Source organism: Callithrix jacchus, chromosome 6, assembly GCF_049354715.1.
Source record: "Callithrix jacchus isolate 240 chromosome 6, calJac240_pri, whole genome shotgun sequence".
Taxonomy (NCBI): domain Eukaryota; kingdom Metazoa; phylum Chordata; class Mammalia; order Primates; family Cebidae; genus Callithrix; species Callithrix jacchus.
In genome coordinates, this window is record NC_133507.1 from 20,113,753 (window position 1) to 20,131,438 (window position 17,686).

The following is a 17,686-nucleotide window of genomic DNA, read 5'->3' on the forward strand; positions in this document are numbered from 1 at the left end:
GATACGTATTGTATATATATTGTGATTATATGTGATAGCATTGTGATATTACAGTAAATATACATATACACATGTACATATGTATTATGTACACATGTACATTTACATGTGACAGTTTTGGCTGTGTATTATGAAAAAGTTGTGGGTTCTACAAATAAAAAGCTACTTTTGTTGTTACTTTTGGTCCCCAGGAGAAATGGGAGTCGGAGACACATGAGTCCTTTGCAGTCCTCTTGTCTGCCTCTGAAGGTGAAATGAGAGTGTGAAGCACTTTGGGAGGTGGCCAGGCACACAGCTAGGCTTGGTGCAGAGCAGAGCTCTGATGCTGTGGCCCCAGTCATCATGAGCCATGTCTGAAAGAATTAATCACATTTCATATGCAAGCATGCTCTCTGTTTGACTGTGCTGTTGTTTTTAGTGAGAGCATCATTGACAATGCTTTAACCTGATAGCCCTGCCTAATTGTGTTCTATGTAATAATGCGTGGGCTTGAGGAGGAGGCAGGGTTGGGGGAGAAGGAGAGCGAATGGACGTGTGAATTGGGAAAAGGTGTCTCTTCCTTTGGAGCATGGATGGGTTCAGAGCCCTCCTCATACCAGTAAGTATTTGGCTGGACACTACCAGTTGTGTGTCTAGACTTGTGTGTGTGTGCGCGCGCGCGCGTCCATGTGTCCAGGGTTGAGCAGCACCTCCTTTTGTGTGTGTGTGTGTGTGTGTGTGTGTGTGTGTGTGCGTGCGCGCGCGCGTGCATGTGTCCAGGGTTGAGCAGCACCTCCTTTTGTGTGTGTGTGTGTGTGTGTGTGTGTGTGTCTGTCTGTCTCCAGGACTGAGCAGCACCTCCTTCTTCCTGTGGTAGCATGTTACTCAGAACCTTGGATAACCCCCAGCCCTCCTAGAAAAACAATACATGTATGTTATAAGAAATTTATCTTGATGATTGGTGAGAGGATGGTTTGAAACCAGCTCATTTCCCATTTACCACTGAGTCCAGCTCACCTTTGCTGAAGAGGGTTCTTGACTCTTACTTTGTAGCAGGAACTCCTAAGTTAATTAAGCCTTTTCAAGAGTTCAGGCGAAAAGTCAGGATCTCTCAGGTAAAACCCAATGTTAAAATTTTAACTGGGCAAATTCTCATTAAAGACAGTGGGCCACAGACTGTGCCGATGAAATCTAATGTCTTTTAATGTTGACTTCAATCCAGTAAAGCCCTTGTTAAGCCATTTAACTATAAAATTGGGCCTTGGGGAGGCAGTGCACCCTCTGAAATTTGAGGTCAGGAGATTTGGATTTGATTTCCATCCCTCTGTCAGTCAGTCAGCCACTCACTTTCAAGTGACAAGCCTTAGGCGAGTCACTTTCTGTCTCTGTTTCTCGATTTTTGCACAGTGATTTATATGGGCCTTAAGGCCCACTGGGAAACGATCCCTTTTTCAGCTCAGTGCCTGGTTTGTTGAGTATACTTGTCAATCTGAACTTTAATACACCTATGATTTTGGATTAACTCTATTACCTCTGCTAGAAATTAACACAGAAGATTCACAGTTGATTGACAAGAATAAGAATCAGTTCTAAAGAATTAAAATACAACCAAATTCTTTATTACTAAAAGAATGCTCAACTCAAGTGGACACACATCACTCATTCTAACTTCATCAGAGACAACTTTTTCAAAATACACAGCTAAATGTACATAATGTGTATATAATGTACATTTATATGTACATATGTATTGTGTACACATGTACATCACAATGAATGTACATATTGTACCTACTGTATACATTTGTTATAATATCCCAATAAATGTACACATTATGACTGTTCTGGGATATTGTTTTTAGTATATTAGATAAAAATTACTGCTAGTATCAAAGTGTATATACACCCATGTGTGTACATTTTGTGATATTATCCATCATATCCTAAGTAGGTATTACTCTCATTGTGAAAGCAAGTGTACACCCTGTGATTGTTCCAATATCACAGGTGGTGTACAACGCTTCTGTGATATAGTTCCTAATATCCGGGAGACAGAGGATGATTATACCCTGAATATCGCAGGAAGTGTACGCCACCAGTGTAATATTGTTTCGAATATCCAAAAACGGAGAGGATATTACTTCAAATATCTCAAGAAGCGCACAAACCCCCAGTGATATTGTTCCTAATGACCAAGGGGTTACAGATGACATTACTTATGATGTGACTGGGGCTGTACACCTGCCCTGTGATATTGTTCCTAATATCCAGGGAAGGAGAGGATGATGTTACTGCCCATGTGGTAATTCAGTATGGCAAGAGGTGTACACTACGCTCTGATATTGTAACTAAGGTCCACAAAATAATAATTACGCTGAATTAAATATTGCAAGGGGTGAAACCCCCCCTCCCCGATTTCAATTCTAATGTCAAGGGCAGGATGAGGATGATATTTTTGTCAATATCGCAGTGGTGGAACTAGAACTAGTGTTGTTGTGCCTAATATCAACAAAGAAACACAATAACATTTTCTCCCTATGATATGGTTCCCAATATCATATTACTCCAGATTTTCTAAATAGCCACTGTGGGCACAGCCCCCTAGCCAGAGAGTTTGTAGCAGCTGGGGAGGGGCCAGGGTGCTGCTACTCACCCTCTGGCGGGGGCTGTGGGCATAGCGCTCATTATGTACATCTGTACATAATGTGCACACGTGTATACATTGTACATCTCTACATAATGTGCACATATGTACATATGTACTCTGTCTCAGAAACATAAAACAGCAAGAAGGAAATACAGAGATCTGGGCCTTTGTTTCCAGAACAGACGGACCTGGGCTGGGCACAGAGTCTCAGAGCATTAGGAGACAGGCCACAGATCCCTCATCGACTGGATTATTGGAAGAGCAAAAGCCAGTTAATCAACTGCAGGACTTTTCTAGGTCTGGGCTCCCCGCTGTACCATGCAGTGTCTCTTCTGGGTGGGTAAGGTAAGTCACAGCACTTGGACAGACCTGACTGACTGACTGGGGGTAACAGGTGTGAGGACCGAACAGCTCTCTAACAGCCTTCAGGGGTGATCTGTCTCAGTACCCCCTGACCCCTCATGCCCATCTCCAATAGGATCTGGCACTCTAATAACTTCCAGGGGTGCTCTGTCTCAGCCCCCCTTCCCATGCCCACCTCTAAGAGAATTTGGCTCTATCTGCCCTGCTCCTCTGGGTTGGCAGGAGTCTCTTAGGAAAATTAGGGAGGAAAATGCCAAATCATAGCCAGAGAAGGTTGTCCCCTAGCCCCAGGTACCCCTGTGCCCTGCCTTTCACCAAGCTCCCTGTGTTCCTGAAAGGTGCTCTGTGCATTCATAACGCTGGTCATGACCTCACTGCTCCGCCTGCCTTCCCACCTCCCCATGTGAATTAATGTTACCACCTTTTATCTTCAAGCCAGCCTCAAATGTCACCTCCTGCAGCCTTGAGTCCATTTGGAACTAACCTTCCCCCAAGCTGAGCATTTGAAATGTTCCAGAATTTTCTCTTGCCTCCTTCAGAGGAGTCTGCCACTCTCAGTATGCAGCCTACCTTGCTCATCTATTTGCTAAACTTCAACAAAAAATAAATTTTAAAATGATTAGATGTTGGGATTAAAGAGGCAGAATTAAAATTCTAGACAACAATAACATGGAAGATAGGAGAGGCTAATCCAGAGCTAAAACATTGCTATTTATTTGTTTCACATGGAGTCTCACTCTGTTGCCCAGCCTGGAGTGCAGTGGTGCCATCTTGGCTAACTGCAACTTCCTCCTCCCAGGTTCAAGCGATTCTCCTGTCTCAGCCTCCTGTGTAGCTGGGATTACAAGCGCAAGCCACCACACCTGGCTAATTTTTTGTGTTTTTAAGTAGAGATGGGGGTTTTACCATGTTGATCAGGCTGGTTGTGAACTCCTGACCTCAAATGATCCACCTGCCTCAGCCTCCCAAAGTGCTGAGATTACAGTCGTGAGCCACACTGCACCTGACTGCAGAACTAAAACATTTTAATATCCTGATTTATTTGTCATCCTTGCAGGTTAAAATTTTAAGATTATTTTTTTATTTTAAAATTTGTGTTATTTATTTTCGCATTTATTTAGAGACAAGGTCTTGCTCTGTTGTCCAGGCTGGAGTGCAGTGGTGAGATCTTGGCTCACTGCAGCCTATAAGGCTCAAGAGATCCTCCTGCCTCAGCCTCCTGAGTAGCTGGGACTACAGGTGTGCACCACCACCCTCAGCTAATTTTTTTATTTTTTTTGTAGAGATAGGGTTTTGTCATATTGCCCAGACTGGTCTTGAATGCCTGGGCTCAAACCATCCACCCACCTAATCCTCCCAAAGTGCTGGGTTTACAGGTGTGAGCCACCACACCCATTGTAAAATTTAAGATAAGAAAAGTCTGTAATTTCCTAAATGGCTATGGGAAAATAGAGGGAATAAAGAGAACACGATACCCTCCCTTTTCCAAAAAAGGGCCAGCAAACAAAAAGCACAGGTAGAAATACACAAGTAGTAAAAGTACATTTCAGTATATTGGCAATCAAAGGGAATGTTTTCTATGAAATAGAAAACCATGTAGAAGTCAAAATAAACTAATCAGATCTATATGTATCAACACAATGTCAGAAACGTACTGAGTTTATAAAGTAAGATATGAAAAAGATCGTAGTATGGGACTAGTTTGTAAATGTAAAGAAATGACATAAAACGATGTTATACATTGTTTATAGATACAAATAGATGTAGCAAAAGTATAGATGGAAGAATACACACCGACTTAATGATAGTGTATCTCTGGAGAAGATGAGAGAGGGGAGAAATGGAAGAGAGACAGGAGAGTAATTTTCTTTTTTTTTAGACAGGGTTTCACACCATCACCCCGCTGGAGTGCAGTGGCACAAGCTCCACTCACTGCAACCACCACATCCCAGGTTCAAGTGATTCTCATACCTCAGCCTCCTGAGTAATGGGGATTATAGGTGTGTGCCACCACTCCTGGCTAATTTGTGTGTGTGTGTGTGTGTGTGTGTTTAGTGGAGAGACTCGGGTTTCACCATGTTGGCCAGGTGCATTGTGGCTTCAGGTGCTCTGTCTGCCCTGGCCTGCCTAAGTGCTGGGATTACAGGCATGAGCCATTGCACCTGACCTATGAGACTGATCTTAACTATATCTACAATATTGTCCTTAAAAAACAAAGAATAACAACTCTGAAACAACACATCACTAAAAGTTAATGTGTTACATCTGGGTTGACCACAAATGGGTGTCTGTTATATTATTTCTGGATTTTTCTGTACATTTAAATTACTTAATAAAATCTCTGTATTTTCTATTTCTTAACTACACTTTTCTAAGGACATAGAGATGATGCAGTCCTGCTCTCACAGCTGCTGGTGAGGTGAGATGCTGGTGATTCTTTGTGCCTCGGGTCCCTGTCAGTTTCATGCTCTGCCCTGCTCCACTGAGGCCAGTGAACTGCCCTGCTCCACTGAGGCCAGTGAACTACACTGTCCATGCTTTCTTCCCAGCCAGCTTTCAGGTTCAGCCAATGAGAGGTTATGTGGGAAGATGGGAGTGTGGATTCAATGGCGGTCAGGGTAGCTCTTCCCAGCTGTCTTCCTGCTTTGCCATGGTATATCCAGCTGTAGCTGCATCCTAGGTACAACTCTTACTCACTGGGCTCTGATAAGTGTTTCCTTCCTTTGTCTCAATGGGCCCTCGAAACGGGGAGAGTGCTAATAGCTTTTCACCATTGCTAGTCACTAGATGTCCTACTATACCTTGTTTGTCACCTTATCTGGGCCAGAAACTGAATAGTCCCTTCATGAAAGCCATTTCATTTTAATCATCTGGAATGAAACAAGAAACACTGTGAAAAGTAAAAGTTGCTTTTGTTTGTTTGTTTCAGAACTTCTTTGCTGTGGTTAAGAAGATTGTCTAGGTCACTTGCTCCAAGTTCAAAGTCTGTTTGCATAAAACAATAACTTGTTTTTGTTTTTTGAGACAGGGTCTTGCTTTTTAGTTCAGGTTGGAGTGCAGTGGCACAGTCATGGCTCACTGCAGCCTTGACCTCCTGGGCTCAGATGATTTTTCCACCTGAGTAGCTGGGACCACAGGTGTGTGCCACCAGTCCCAGTTAATATTTAAAAATTAATTTTGTAGAGATGGGATCTCCCTATGTTGCCCAGGCTGGTCTTGAACTCCTGAGCTCAAGGAATCTTCCTGCTTTGGCCTTCCAAAGTGCTGAGGTTATAAGTGTGAGCCACTGTGCCTGGTAGTAACTTGACTCGAGAGCATATGGTGGACAACATCTTGATAAAAGGGATATGGCTGGCCAGGCATGGTGGCTCACACCTATAATCCCAGCTCTTTGGGAGGCTGAGGCCAGTGGATCACCTGAGGTCAGGATGTTGGAAATAAGAGTTCAGAGTCACAAAGAAAACCAGTACTTGAAGAAAAGATTTCTCAACAAGGCAAATTTACTTCTGCAGAAGGGTGTTTTTTTTCCCTCCCTTAACGCAGTTGGCCCCTGCTACTGTGTCTGGTCCCCATTGGCTGGAGTCAGTCTGCACAGTCTAAGCTGATCCTGATTGGCTACTTCAAATGGAGCAGGGGTGGAGGCTGCAGCGGCAGGAAGAGAGTTTCGCTAGTAAGGGTGCCAAAGAAGGAACAGATGTGGGTTACAAATTGGGAATGACTGGAAGGTTGCTTACTGTAACTAGGGGCGAGGAGACAAGTTAGGCTTTGAAAATAAAGGACAAAGAATAAAGAGGGAGTTGAACAAGCGGAACCTTTGAAGAGAAACTCAGTGTATCCAATTAGGAGTTCAAGACCAGCCTGGCCAACATGGCAAAACCCTTGTCTACTAAGAAAAAAAAAAAAGTTGTAGTGGCAGGCACCTGTAGTCCCATCTGCATGGGTGATTGAGGCAGGAGAATCACTTAACCCAGGAGGTGGAGGTTGTGGTGAGCTGAGATTGTGCCACTGCACTCCACCCTGGGTGACAGAGTGAGACACCATCTCAGAAAAACAAAAAGGGATATGGCTGATACAAAACAATCTACTCTCCTAAGACTTTGTGCCTCAAGAATCTTACGGCTTCTTGGATAATATCAGTTGTGTTTTATGATTTATTTATTCATTTACTCAGTAAGTTTTGATCTAGTGCTGCTCAGTACCAAGAACTGTGTGAAGAAATGGGGATACATTGTTGTGTCAGAGGAAGTCCTCGTGTGCCAGGAGCTCACGGTAGACGGGAAGATGTGCAAACCTGTTATGAAGAAATACGGTAAATGTGAGGGGAATGGTAGCAGAGGACGCTCTGGAGCAGCCAGGAGGGTGGTTCAGCCCAGCCCTGTACTGTCAGGAATAGTTTCCCAAAAGAAAAGATATCTCACTTGAGAGTCGAAGAATAAATACTAGTTAGCCAAGTTAAGGAGGATGGGTAGAAGGGAGGGAGTGAGTTTTAGTTTTAAGGCATTCTAGGTAGAGAGAAGCAATTTGGGCAAATCGAGAAAATCATTTGGGAAACTGAAAGTCAATCTCTTGAGTTGATTGTAGGGGGAGAGGGTAAGATAAGTTAGGAGAAGAAAAACAGGGATCGGATCACAAAAAACCTTGTAAGATTAAGGGTAGGGGTATTATTATGAGGTCAGTAAAAAGCCATTAAATGTTTTGAGTAGGTGGTGTGCAGTGCAATTGCATTTGCATTTTTAGAAGATTGCTTTGTCTGTATGGTGAGAATAAACTGGAGGTGAATCAGAGCAGAGGCTGTTCCCTTAGGAGGCTGTAGGTGTAGCCCAGGCCAGAGATGATGAGTTAGACTTGAGATTGGGGCTGGAGAGAAGTGGCCAGAGAGGAACCTATGGCTAAAGCGGGCATCCTGAAAACATTCAGGAAATTATTGTCATTATAGGACACCCCGGCAAAATGCAAATTGTTCTGCCCTTATTTGATCTCAGCTGGACTGTGAACTCCGGGTGACAGGTATTCATCCCCATTTTCAGTACTACCAAAGTGTGCAGGAAATGACTGTTGTTCCTAAGTGAGTCTCAGTGACATGGTGATTTGATAGTGTGGTAACCCTCATGACTCTGTAGACCCAGCTTTATTAGGGAAGTCCAGTAACGATTGTGAAGTCGGTGTGTAGAGCGACTGCAGCGGGGATATTAAGGTGCAGAAGCTTTATCCAGTTCACAGTGAATACTGAAGTATGTACGCCAGTTTTTTCTGACTCAGTTCTCTTCTGCCATCTGCTGGAACAAGGCTTTGATAGCCTAGCAAAGGAGGCTCATCAACGAAGCCACAGTGGACAGTACCTTGGATAAGTCTGAAACTTAGTCGGAGAAGCAAGTGTCATATCCATACTACTGTTCAGTTGAAGCTAATCTTCAGTATTTCCCAAAAACAGAATGTCTTTTTTTTTTGGATATAAGATCTCACTCTGTCCCCCAGGCTCCAGGCTGGAGTGTAGTGGCACAAACACGGTTCGATGTAGCCTTGGCCTCCCGGGCTCAAGAGATTCACCCACCTTAGCCCCCTAAAGTGCTGAGATTACAGGAGCGAGCCACCACGCCTGGCCCATGAAGACCATCTTAAATATCTGTATTCTCCTGTCAACCTTATGACAGCCATAGATAATAACAATTTTTAAACAAGAAAACAGAAACAGAGATTTAAATAAGAAGCCCACTCTGAATAATAAAAGTAAGTGGCCAAACCAGGACTGAAGTTTCCTCAAGTCTTAGTTCCACACTTTTCTCACAACATCTCAACATCTCAAACACACCAAGAAAGAGTTCCAACAGGCCGAGACAGGCTGCTGGTCTGCAGCAGGGCCAGGGTGTGCCTAATGTGAAGGCTGCCAAGGTTGGTGGCTCCCTGATGCTCAGCAGAGATGCAGAATGTTGGAATGGGGTGAGGTGAGGGAGAGCAGCAGAAACGACTCTCCACATTCCATGTTCCACAAAGAGGTGTCAAGGGGATGTTTCTGAGGGAAATTTTTTTTTCAGGTATATGAAAACGAATAGAACTCAAACCTTTGGTGGATGTTGTCAGTCAAAATAGACCTTCTTATTTTTGGTAATGAGTGTGGTTAAGACTAAGAAACTATTGCACCCTCCTTTTTCTTTTTTTCTTTTTGGAGACACGGTCTCAGTCTGTCACCCAGGTTGGAGTGCAGTGGTGAGATCACAGAATCACAGCTCACTGCAGCCTTGAACTCCTGGGTTCAAGCAACCTTGCCGCCTCAGCCTCCCGAGTAGCTGGGACTACAGGCATGTGCCTTCACATCTGGCTGATTATTTTTACTTTCGTAGAGACGAGGTCTCCCTATGTTGCCCAAGGAATCCTCCTGCCTTGGCCTCCCAAAGCACTGGGATTATAGGTGTGAGCCACCGTACCTAGCCAACTTCTCTTATTGAAACTAAAGTTATATGAACACCCAAATACAGTCTTGCTGTTTAAAAATCTGAACATTCAGGTAATGCTAAACTTTTCCTTTACTGCAAATTCCAAACCTTTTCCCCAAAGGCAACCATAGTCAAGAATAGTATGCTTCTGGATCTTCTTCTAGGAAATATGCATGTTCCTGTGGGAGCACAGGGTCTTGTTTAGTGTTTCATCTCCCTTACGGGAATGGGATCTTGATGTATTGTCCTGTCTTTCCAACTGAGTGGTCCACACTCCTCTGACTCAGTGGGAGGTGCACTTTGACTTGTCCAGGGCCACTCCTGGGAAGCTCCCCATTATCCCCTGAGAACGGACATTCTCAGTCCTCTCCTGCCCCATATCATGCCCCCCAGCTGTGAGCACCCCACGGCTCTTGCCCAGCCTCTTCATAACTCCCGTTCTTTTTTTTCACATCATGGCAGGATAAATATAAAATGTGCCATTTTAACCATTGGAAAGCGTACAGTTGAGTAGCATTAAGTACACTGACATCTCTGGAACGTTTTCATCTTCCTCACTGGAAACTGCATTCCTGTTAAACAATAACTTCCTATTCCCCTCCCCAGGCCTCTGGAAACAAACCACCTTCTACTTTGTCTTATGAATTGGACTACTCTAGGTACTTCAAGTAAGTGAAATCACACAGTATTTGTCCTTTTGTGACTGGCTTATTTTACTTAGCATCATGTCTTGAAGGTTCATCCATGTAGCCTGGGCCAGAATTTCCTCCTTTCTTAAGTTGAATAGTATTCCATTGTATGCATGCTCCACGTTTGGTTTATCCATTCTTCTGTTGGTGGACACTTAGTTTGCTTCCACCCTATGGGGTACTGTGAGTAAGGCTGCTGTGAACATAGGTATACAAGTATCTCTGAGTTCCTTCTTTCCATTCTTTGAGATGTAAGTGCTGCAGCAGCTTTCCCAGTACATTTCAGGCGGTGGTTGTCTTCATTTGAATGCCCCTTGCATTTTGTCTACTTCTCCTAGTTACCTACTGATATGGTTTGGAATTAGGTTGCTGCACAAATCTCATGTCACATTGTAACCCGCAGTGTTGTAGGTGGGGCCTGGCGGGAGGTGATTGGATCATGGGAGTGGGTTATATCCAGTTGTATCACTCCTTCTCCGGTTATATCACTATTTCTGTCCCTCAGTTGTTACCAGTTTAACCGTTCTCATTCCATTCATTATTGCCAGTATCACCTCTCTCTCCATTTTGTATCATAAATTGTTTAACACCATCTTTTTGGTGTGGTATTTGTGATAGAGTTCTCATGAGATGTGGTTTAAAAGTATGTAGCACCTCCCCAACCCCATCTCTGTTCTTCCTGCTCTGGCTGTTTGAAGTGCCTTGCCCACCCCTGCCCCCCGCCCTCACCTTCCACCATGATTGGAAGCTTCCCGAAACCTTCACAGAAGCAGAAGCCACTATGCTTTCGGTACAGTCTGCAGAACCGTGAGCCAATCAAACCCTTTTTTAAAAAATAAATTATCCAATCTCAGGTATTTCTTTATCACAGTGAGAAAACAGACTAATACACCCACCAAAAGCGCTCCTTTTTCCTTTCTAGGGTAGCTGTAGGCTTAAAACAAATGGTTCTTTGTTTCCAAAGATTTGGGGCAGGAGAAAGAGGCTGTTCTCAGACTCCCGTAGTAGAAGACTCCATTCTAACGTCCCTGCCTCTGTTGTCTTCACTGACCAATTCCTAGGGACTGAATTCCCCTCCTTTATGCTGAGGTTCCATTATGTTCTCTTCCGTCACAGTGTTGCTGCCCTTTGTTTAGAGTCCATCTTCCTCACGAGACTGTGCTTTTTTTGTCTTTGATCTGCTGTATTGTAAATAGTGAAGAGTGTCTGTTTTAAAATTTTTAATTAATTTAAAAAACATATTTCATGGCTGGGCATGGTGGCGCATGCCTATAATCCCAGCTATTGGGGAGGCTGAGGCAGGAGAATCGCTTCAACCTAGGAGGTAGAGGTTGCAGTGAACCAAGACTGTTCCACTGTACTCCATCCTGGCTGACAGAGTGAGACTCTGTCTCAAAACAAACCCCAAAACTTTAATAATTATATACAGTTAAAAAATTCAAACAAATAAAAGGTTTATAAACCTTAACTTTCCCCTCCTAGTCTTAGTACTACTCTTCGGAAGGAAACAGCTCTCTCTCAACTTTTAGTGCCCTGACTCTGAGTGTTAATTAGCTTCTCAAAGTAGTAGACTTGTGCCCCTACACCACCAACCCTGTAGGGCATCATTACTGGCTTCTGTTGTGGTTGATGAGAATTTCGTTCATTTGTACCGCCACCCACCTTTCCTGCCCCCACTGGTTCCAAGGCTTCTCCTCCCTGTATCCCCAGGCCCACTGCCATGGGACTTTGCAGTCCTGCCCACTTGCATATCCCCTGATTTTGACTTTGGGCTCATTCATGTGATATGCTTTGGATAATGGGATGTTTGCAGGCATGATGCAAGTAGGGGTTAGAAAAGTGCTTGTGGGCCAGGTGTGGTGGCTCATGCCTGTAATTCCAGCACTTTGGAAGGCCAAGGCAGGTGAATCACTTGAGGCAACACGGTGAAACCCTGTCTCTACTAAAAATATAAAGATTAGCTGGGCATGGTGGTAGGTGCCTATAATCCCAGATACTTGGGAGGCGGAGGCAGGAGAATTGCCTGAACCTGGGAGGCGGAGGTTGCAGTGAATCATGGTCACACTACTGTACTCCAGCCTGGGCTATTGGGTGAAAGAGTGAGACCTTGTCAAAAAACAAAACAAAACAAATCAAAAAAAACACAAAAGTGCTTGTGCAGTAGGGTCTGTTCTGTTGTACCTCTGTCATCATGTGGGTAGCCTGTTGGTCTTGGGAGAAGGATAGAAAATATAGGGCAACACCATCCTGGTGACTTGTAGACTTGCAGACAGAGGCAAAGCAATCTGGCCAGACCCAGCCTTGATCAGCTGAATTCTAGTATGTCTGCAGATGAGTGAACAATCAATCATAAATGATTGTTCTATCAAGCCGCTGAGTTTTGAAGTAGTTTGTTATATAGCAGTAGCTAACCAATACATACCACGATCTACCTTCCTAGTTTCCCTCTTTCTTCTCCAGTTATATCACCATTTTTGTTCTTCAACTGTTACCAGTGTAACCTTTCTCGTTCCATTAATTATTGATGGTATCTCTTCTCTCCCATTTTGTATCCTAAGTTTATTTTCACTCCTCTTCCTTCCAGCTCCACTCACCACTTGCCTGATTTCCATCAGGAAATTCCAATAGCTGATTTCCATCTAGCTACACCTTAGCTTTTACACAGAGATGCCTGATTTCATTAACGTTTTGTTTTGTAACAGGATGTTTGGACACCTGGTGCTTTCTAAGTCCATAAGGTTTCTGTGGAGGAAAATTGACAAAAGATTCTTTTAGAGCAAACCCACAATTTCCCATAAACTAGTTTAGTGTGTTTTTCTTCCTTGTAACCAGATGATCCCAGATTAATATACCCTTAGTCCCATCAAAGCTGCTGGGGACCAAAACGTAAGCAGCAGGATGCATTGAGTTTGTTGGGTTGTTAGTGGCAGTAATAAAACCCTGGAATATTTCCTCTCTGACAACTCTTTCTACTGTCACAAACATTTGTGCTAGTAGCAGATGGATGGGTCACATCAATTTCATGTAACAACTGTACTTTACAAAGCTGTCTTAATTAGTGAAGATACATTAAACCAAGATGGGCATTGTACCCAGGAAATCAGTGTGACGTTTAACAAGAAGGATATTCTTGATGAACACACTTTGCCATAATTTGTTTTTTATCTGATACAATAAAAATTGGCGATGCATTGGGAGGCCGAGGCGGGTGGATCACGAGGTCAGGAGATCGAGACCATTCTGGTCAACATGGTGAAACCCCGTCTCTAGTAAAAAATATACAAAAAATTAGCTGGGCATGGTGGCGCGTGCCTGTAATCCCAGCTACTCAGGAGGCTGAGGCAGGAGAATTGCCTGAACCCAGGAGGCGGAGGTTGCTGTGAGCCGAGATCGCGCCATTGCACTCCAGCCTGGGTAACAAGCGCGAAACTCCGTCTCAAAAAAAAAAAAAAAAAAAAAAAAATTGGCGATGCAAATGAGTAGATATTTTGTAAGATTTAGGCTGGAGATGGTGATGTTGGAACCTGGAATTCTCAGTCGTAGGAACGCTATCCTTGGGTTTGAGGAATCTCAGGTCTCTTCTGACCCCTCCACACTTACATGGGTCAGAGAATACAACGAGGAAACCTTATCTTCTGAGGACATTGGTTCCTTCTATTTCCCCCATATTCTCTGGAATCATGAAAAGAACATGGATTTGGGAGGAGACAGTTTTACGTTTGAGCAGCCACTTTACCATGGCTTGGCAAGCGGAACTTGCCCAAATTTCTTAATGTTTCTGATCTTCACTTTCCTCAAATAAGGAAAATAAATAAATGCCTAATAGGTTCTGCTGTGAAGAGTCAATGAGCAAAGCATCTCATATGCTTGAGTCATAGACAGTATGTAACAAAAGGTAGCTCCTTTTATTCTTAGTATTATTCATCACCTTGAGATACATTTTATCTTAATATTTAACTTAGCTCATTTTATATCCCATACCACTTGTAGTGAGAATGTATTTTTTTCCCCTGCTATCCTTTCTTCTGTGATAATGCCAACGTCTCTCCTCCGTCAGGGATATTCCTTGATTCCTGGATGCTTGCTGTCTCTTAGAGCAGAGAAAACTGGAAGACCAGGGTGTCCAGGAGTTTTGGCTGTTGTTGCTTGTCCTAACACATGGTGGCGCTGTGGAAACAGGCAATCTTGACACTAAGTACCATCCTCCTGGTCCAATGCCCAGGGATTTTAGTGAAGCAGGCAGGCACCTCCGTGGAATATAGAGATCTACAGCAGCTGCTATAGCCCATCTCAGCCTTGTGGAGAGATCACTTTTATTTAAGTAAAGCTTGTGATGACTATCGTGTGTGCAGGAGGGATCCTCACCCTGGTGTACCCTGCCTGTATCTGAGGCTCAGTCCTGCTCCCCTGTTTAATTACTCTGAACTTGGAATTCACACATCCACAAGCTCCATGATAAGTGATTTCTTTCCATGCAGACAGCTACTGCCATACTCAAGTAATCAGCATTCTTCTCCCTGGCAGTATTCACTTGCAAGTTCCTGCCACAAAGATGCCCTTGTAGGGAACCAGCTCTGAATAAAGAAGCTTGGAGAACTCATGCCTGTCTGGGCACATCTATGCCCAGATGAGTTCCTTAGACCTGCGTGTTTCTGCCCACACTCATGAGACCTGGGCAGGAATGAGAAAGCTGTCAGTGAAGGGATGTGGGAGTTAACATCACTCGTCCCCTTTGGCCTCTTAAGCCAAATCTCAGGACTTTACATGCATTGAGGGTGTTTGCCTTGGGAAGGAGGGGCATGAAGAGATACCCAAGATAAATACTTTAATCAGAAAAACAAATTGGCATATAACATCCCATTTCCCTATTTTTTAAATTTTGTACTTCTCTATTGTCTGAATTTAATGTACTTTTACAAGGTGTATGAATTAGTTTTTCATATAGTAAAATATGATAAAGATTTTAAAAAACCACCCTATTCTGCTGGCAAGGTTGGTTGGAAATAGAGACTTCAACTGAAAGAAAAAAGTAGGGGGATAACGTGGTGTCTTTATAAGGATTCCCTTTGGAAAAATTGAAAATTCATAAAATTTTTTTCTAGTGATATGATCTAGAATCAATTTTTAAATTCTTTTTAAATTTATTTTTTAAATTTAAATTTTCCTTCCCGCCCTCCCTCCTTCCCTCCTTCCCTGCTTTCCTCCTTTCCCCCTTCCCACTTTCCTGCCTTTCTTCTTCCCTCCCCTCCCCTTTCTTTCCACAGACTCACTCTGTCACCCAGGCTAAATGAAGTGCAGTGGTGCAATCTTGGCTGACTGCAAGCTCCACCTCCTAGGTTCAAGCAGTTCTCCTTCCTCAGCCTCCGGAGTAGCTGGGACAAAATTATCTTTTAAATGAGCACAAAGTAAAATTGATAAGGTAATATAAAAGCATACTATGAAGTGGCCTTTGCTTCTGAATTAAAGTGATTTCTAAAGAGATTACAACAAATTCAAGGGACAGGCACAGTGGCTCATGCCTATAATCCCAACACTTTGAGAGGCCAAGGCAGGAGAATCACTTGAGCCCAGAAGTTTGAGACCAGCCTGGGCAACATAGTGTGACCCTGTGTCTACCAAAAAAAAAAAAAACCACGTAGCTGGGCATGGTAGTGTATGCCTGTAATCTCAGCTACTCAGGAGGCTGAGGCAGGAGGATTACTTGAAGACTGGAATGTCGAGGCTGCAGTGAGCTGAGATTGTTCTGCTACACTCCAGCCCAAGTGACAGAGCAAGACCCTGTCTCAAAACAAAACAAAACAAAAACACCAGTATCAAGGTCTAACACTATACACTACACTAAGGACAACAGGCAAGAGCAGATGGTGTTTTGGTCTACTTGTGGCCAAGAAAGATTTCTCTTCCTTCTTTTCACGTGGGCTTCCTTTTTCTGTTTTTACTTTTGATCAAGTGGTTTATATTTGATTATGCCTCCCCAATGTAGAGTGTCTGAGCAACATTGATTTATTCAGTTGAGCGATGAGGGAAGTTGACATTTAGTGAATACCAACTGGTACTGAGCACTGGGCCAGTGACTTTCCTGCCTTCATGGCTCAGAAGCCTATGTCCAAGAGGGGTTAAGGAGAAATTCAAAGCTGCTGGCTTTTGAAGGCGCTTGGTCCTTGGATCCTGCATCTATGAACATGGGAACTGCAAATATGTATACTTATTTATGGAAGGGAAGAATTCAAAATTTTCCAAATATATATTGAAGTCTATTTTAGCTGCATAACATCTGGGTGATGTTAACTGCTATAGTAGATTAACACCACTTCCCAGGGGATTAATATTTCTTGCTTAGTTTCCCTATCCAAACTGGTTGGGAAGTGTTGAGTATGGCTACTCAGAGCACAGGTGACTTCCATTTTGTGGCTCTGCTCTCTGCTTGGTCCCCAGAGTGCTCTTCATTCAGTGGATGGGTCACGGAGAGTGATTGTGTGGAAGACACACATGTTTCTTAGTCACTTTGACCTAGAGGAGGTAACACCACAGCACCATTTCCTTGGTGAGAACCAGTCCTGGCTAGAATTGAGGCTGGGCAGCCCCTTCCCACAACGACTGCACCGTGGGAGGGATGACCCATCTTTGATGATCAGCCGATCGTTTCTACCATGGGTATAATTGTGGCTTAAATCAACAATTCTAGAAAAATGTAATATTTAGTTTCCTCAAAGTCACTCTCCAACTTCAGCAGTGAAAACGACAAGAAAGAGAGGTCATTTGGAGTCCACTCAGAAAGAAGGTCGAGGCAGAGAGAAGGTCGAGATTCACAACAGGTGTTCTGGAGTTTCATGTTTGTATTTGCACAAGCAATCTGTCTCCAGACCTGGTATCTCCACAGGAGGTTGGTCAGAGAGCAGGCAGAAGCATATCTGTCTGTCAACAAATTGTTTAGAAAGGTAAAATTCCTTGATGGATCGTAGTAATGCAAATGTAATGTATGGTTCCAAATATTGTTAGTGTAATTAGACACTCATTTGTGTGAGAAGTAGCAATACTTTTAACATGCCGCTGTTGGAATTTTTAATTGGTTTAGCTATTGAGAGAACACATTGGCATCATATCTTAGAGTTGAAAATGCAGGAATCCTATAACCCAGCAATTCAATCTGTACCATCGATAAGGGTTGTTTTTTTCCCCATCAGCAAACCCTGGATGACCAAATAATGCAACCAACTGGATGTATGAATCACTCTCAGTGGTTTCATTTTTTTTGACAAGATGATATCTTAAGAGCAGGAAAAAATTGACCAACTTCTTATGAAAGAGAAATAGATTCTCCCAGCATGCTGCTGTCAGAAGCTGGACACAGACATTGGCAGCAAGTTCTAAATGATGAAGACCATTACACTGTTTCCCTCACAGAGATTCTCAGGGCAAGTCTATTCAAAAGTCAGAATTTGAACAGGCAAAGATATCTCTGCAAAGAAGAATCAATGCAGTACTATCTCATGTAGTCTCATGGGATGGAAAACATGAGGAGGAATCCACTTTACAGTAGCATTTTAACCAGTATATATATATATATATATATATAT

General features: G+C 43.3%; 1 protein-coding gene across 12 annotated transcripts in view; it reads left to right on the top strand.

The window, feature by feature from the left end:
* LOC128932498 (amyloid-beta A4 precursor protein-binding family A member 2-like) overlaps nucleotides 1-17,686 on the top strand; it is a 69,596-nt gene that overhangs the window by 20,430 nt on the left and 31,480 nt on the right. For 2 of the 12 annotated variants that reach the window (XM_078326838.1, XM_078326833.1), the window contains 2 exons: nucleotides 2,809-2,971; nucleotides 4,869-5,342. The exons of 3 other annotated variants lie outside the window; for them this stretch is intronic. The gene's annotated coding sequence lies outside the window, so the exon portion shown is untranslated. Of the gene's footprint in view, nucleotides 1-191; nucleotides 5,343-17,686 lie in introns of those variants that run through there. 7 more of the 12 variants (XR_013518715.1, XM_078326831.1, XM_078326837.1 and 4 more) reach the window with 4 other exon arrangements.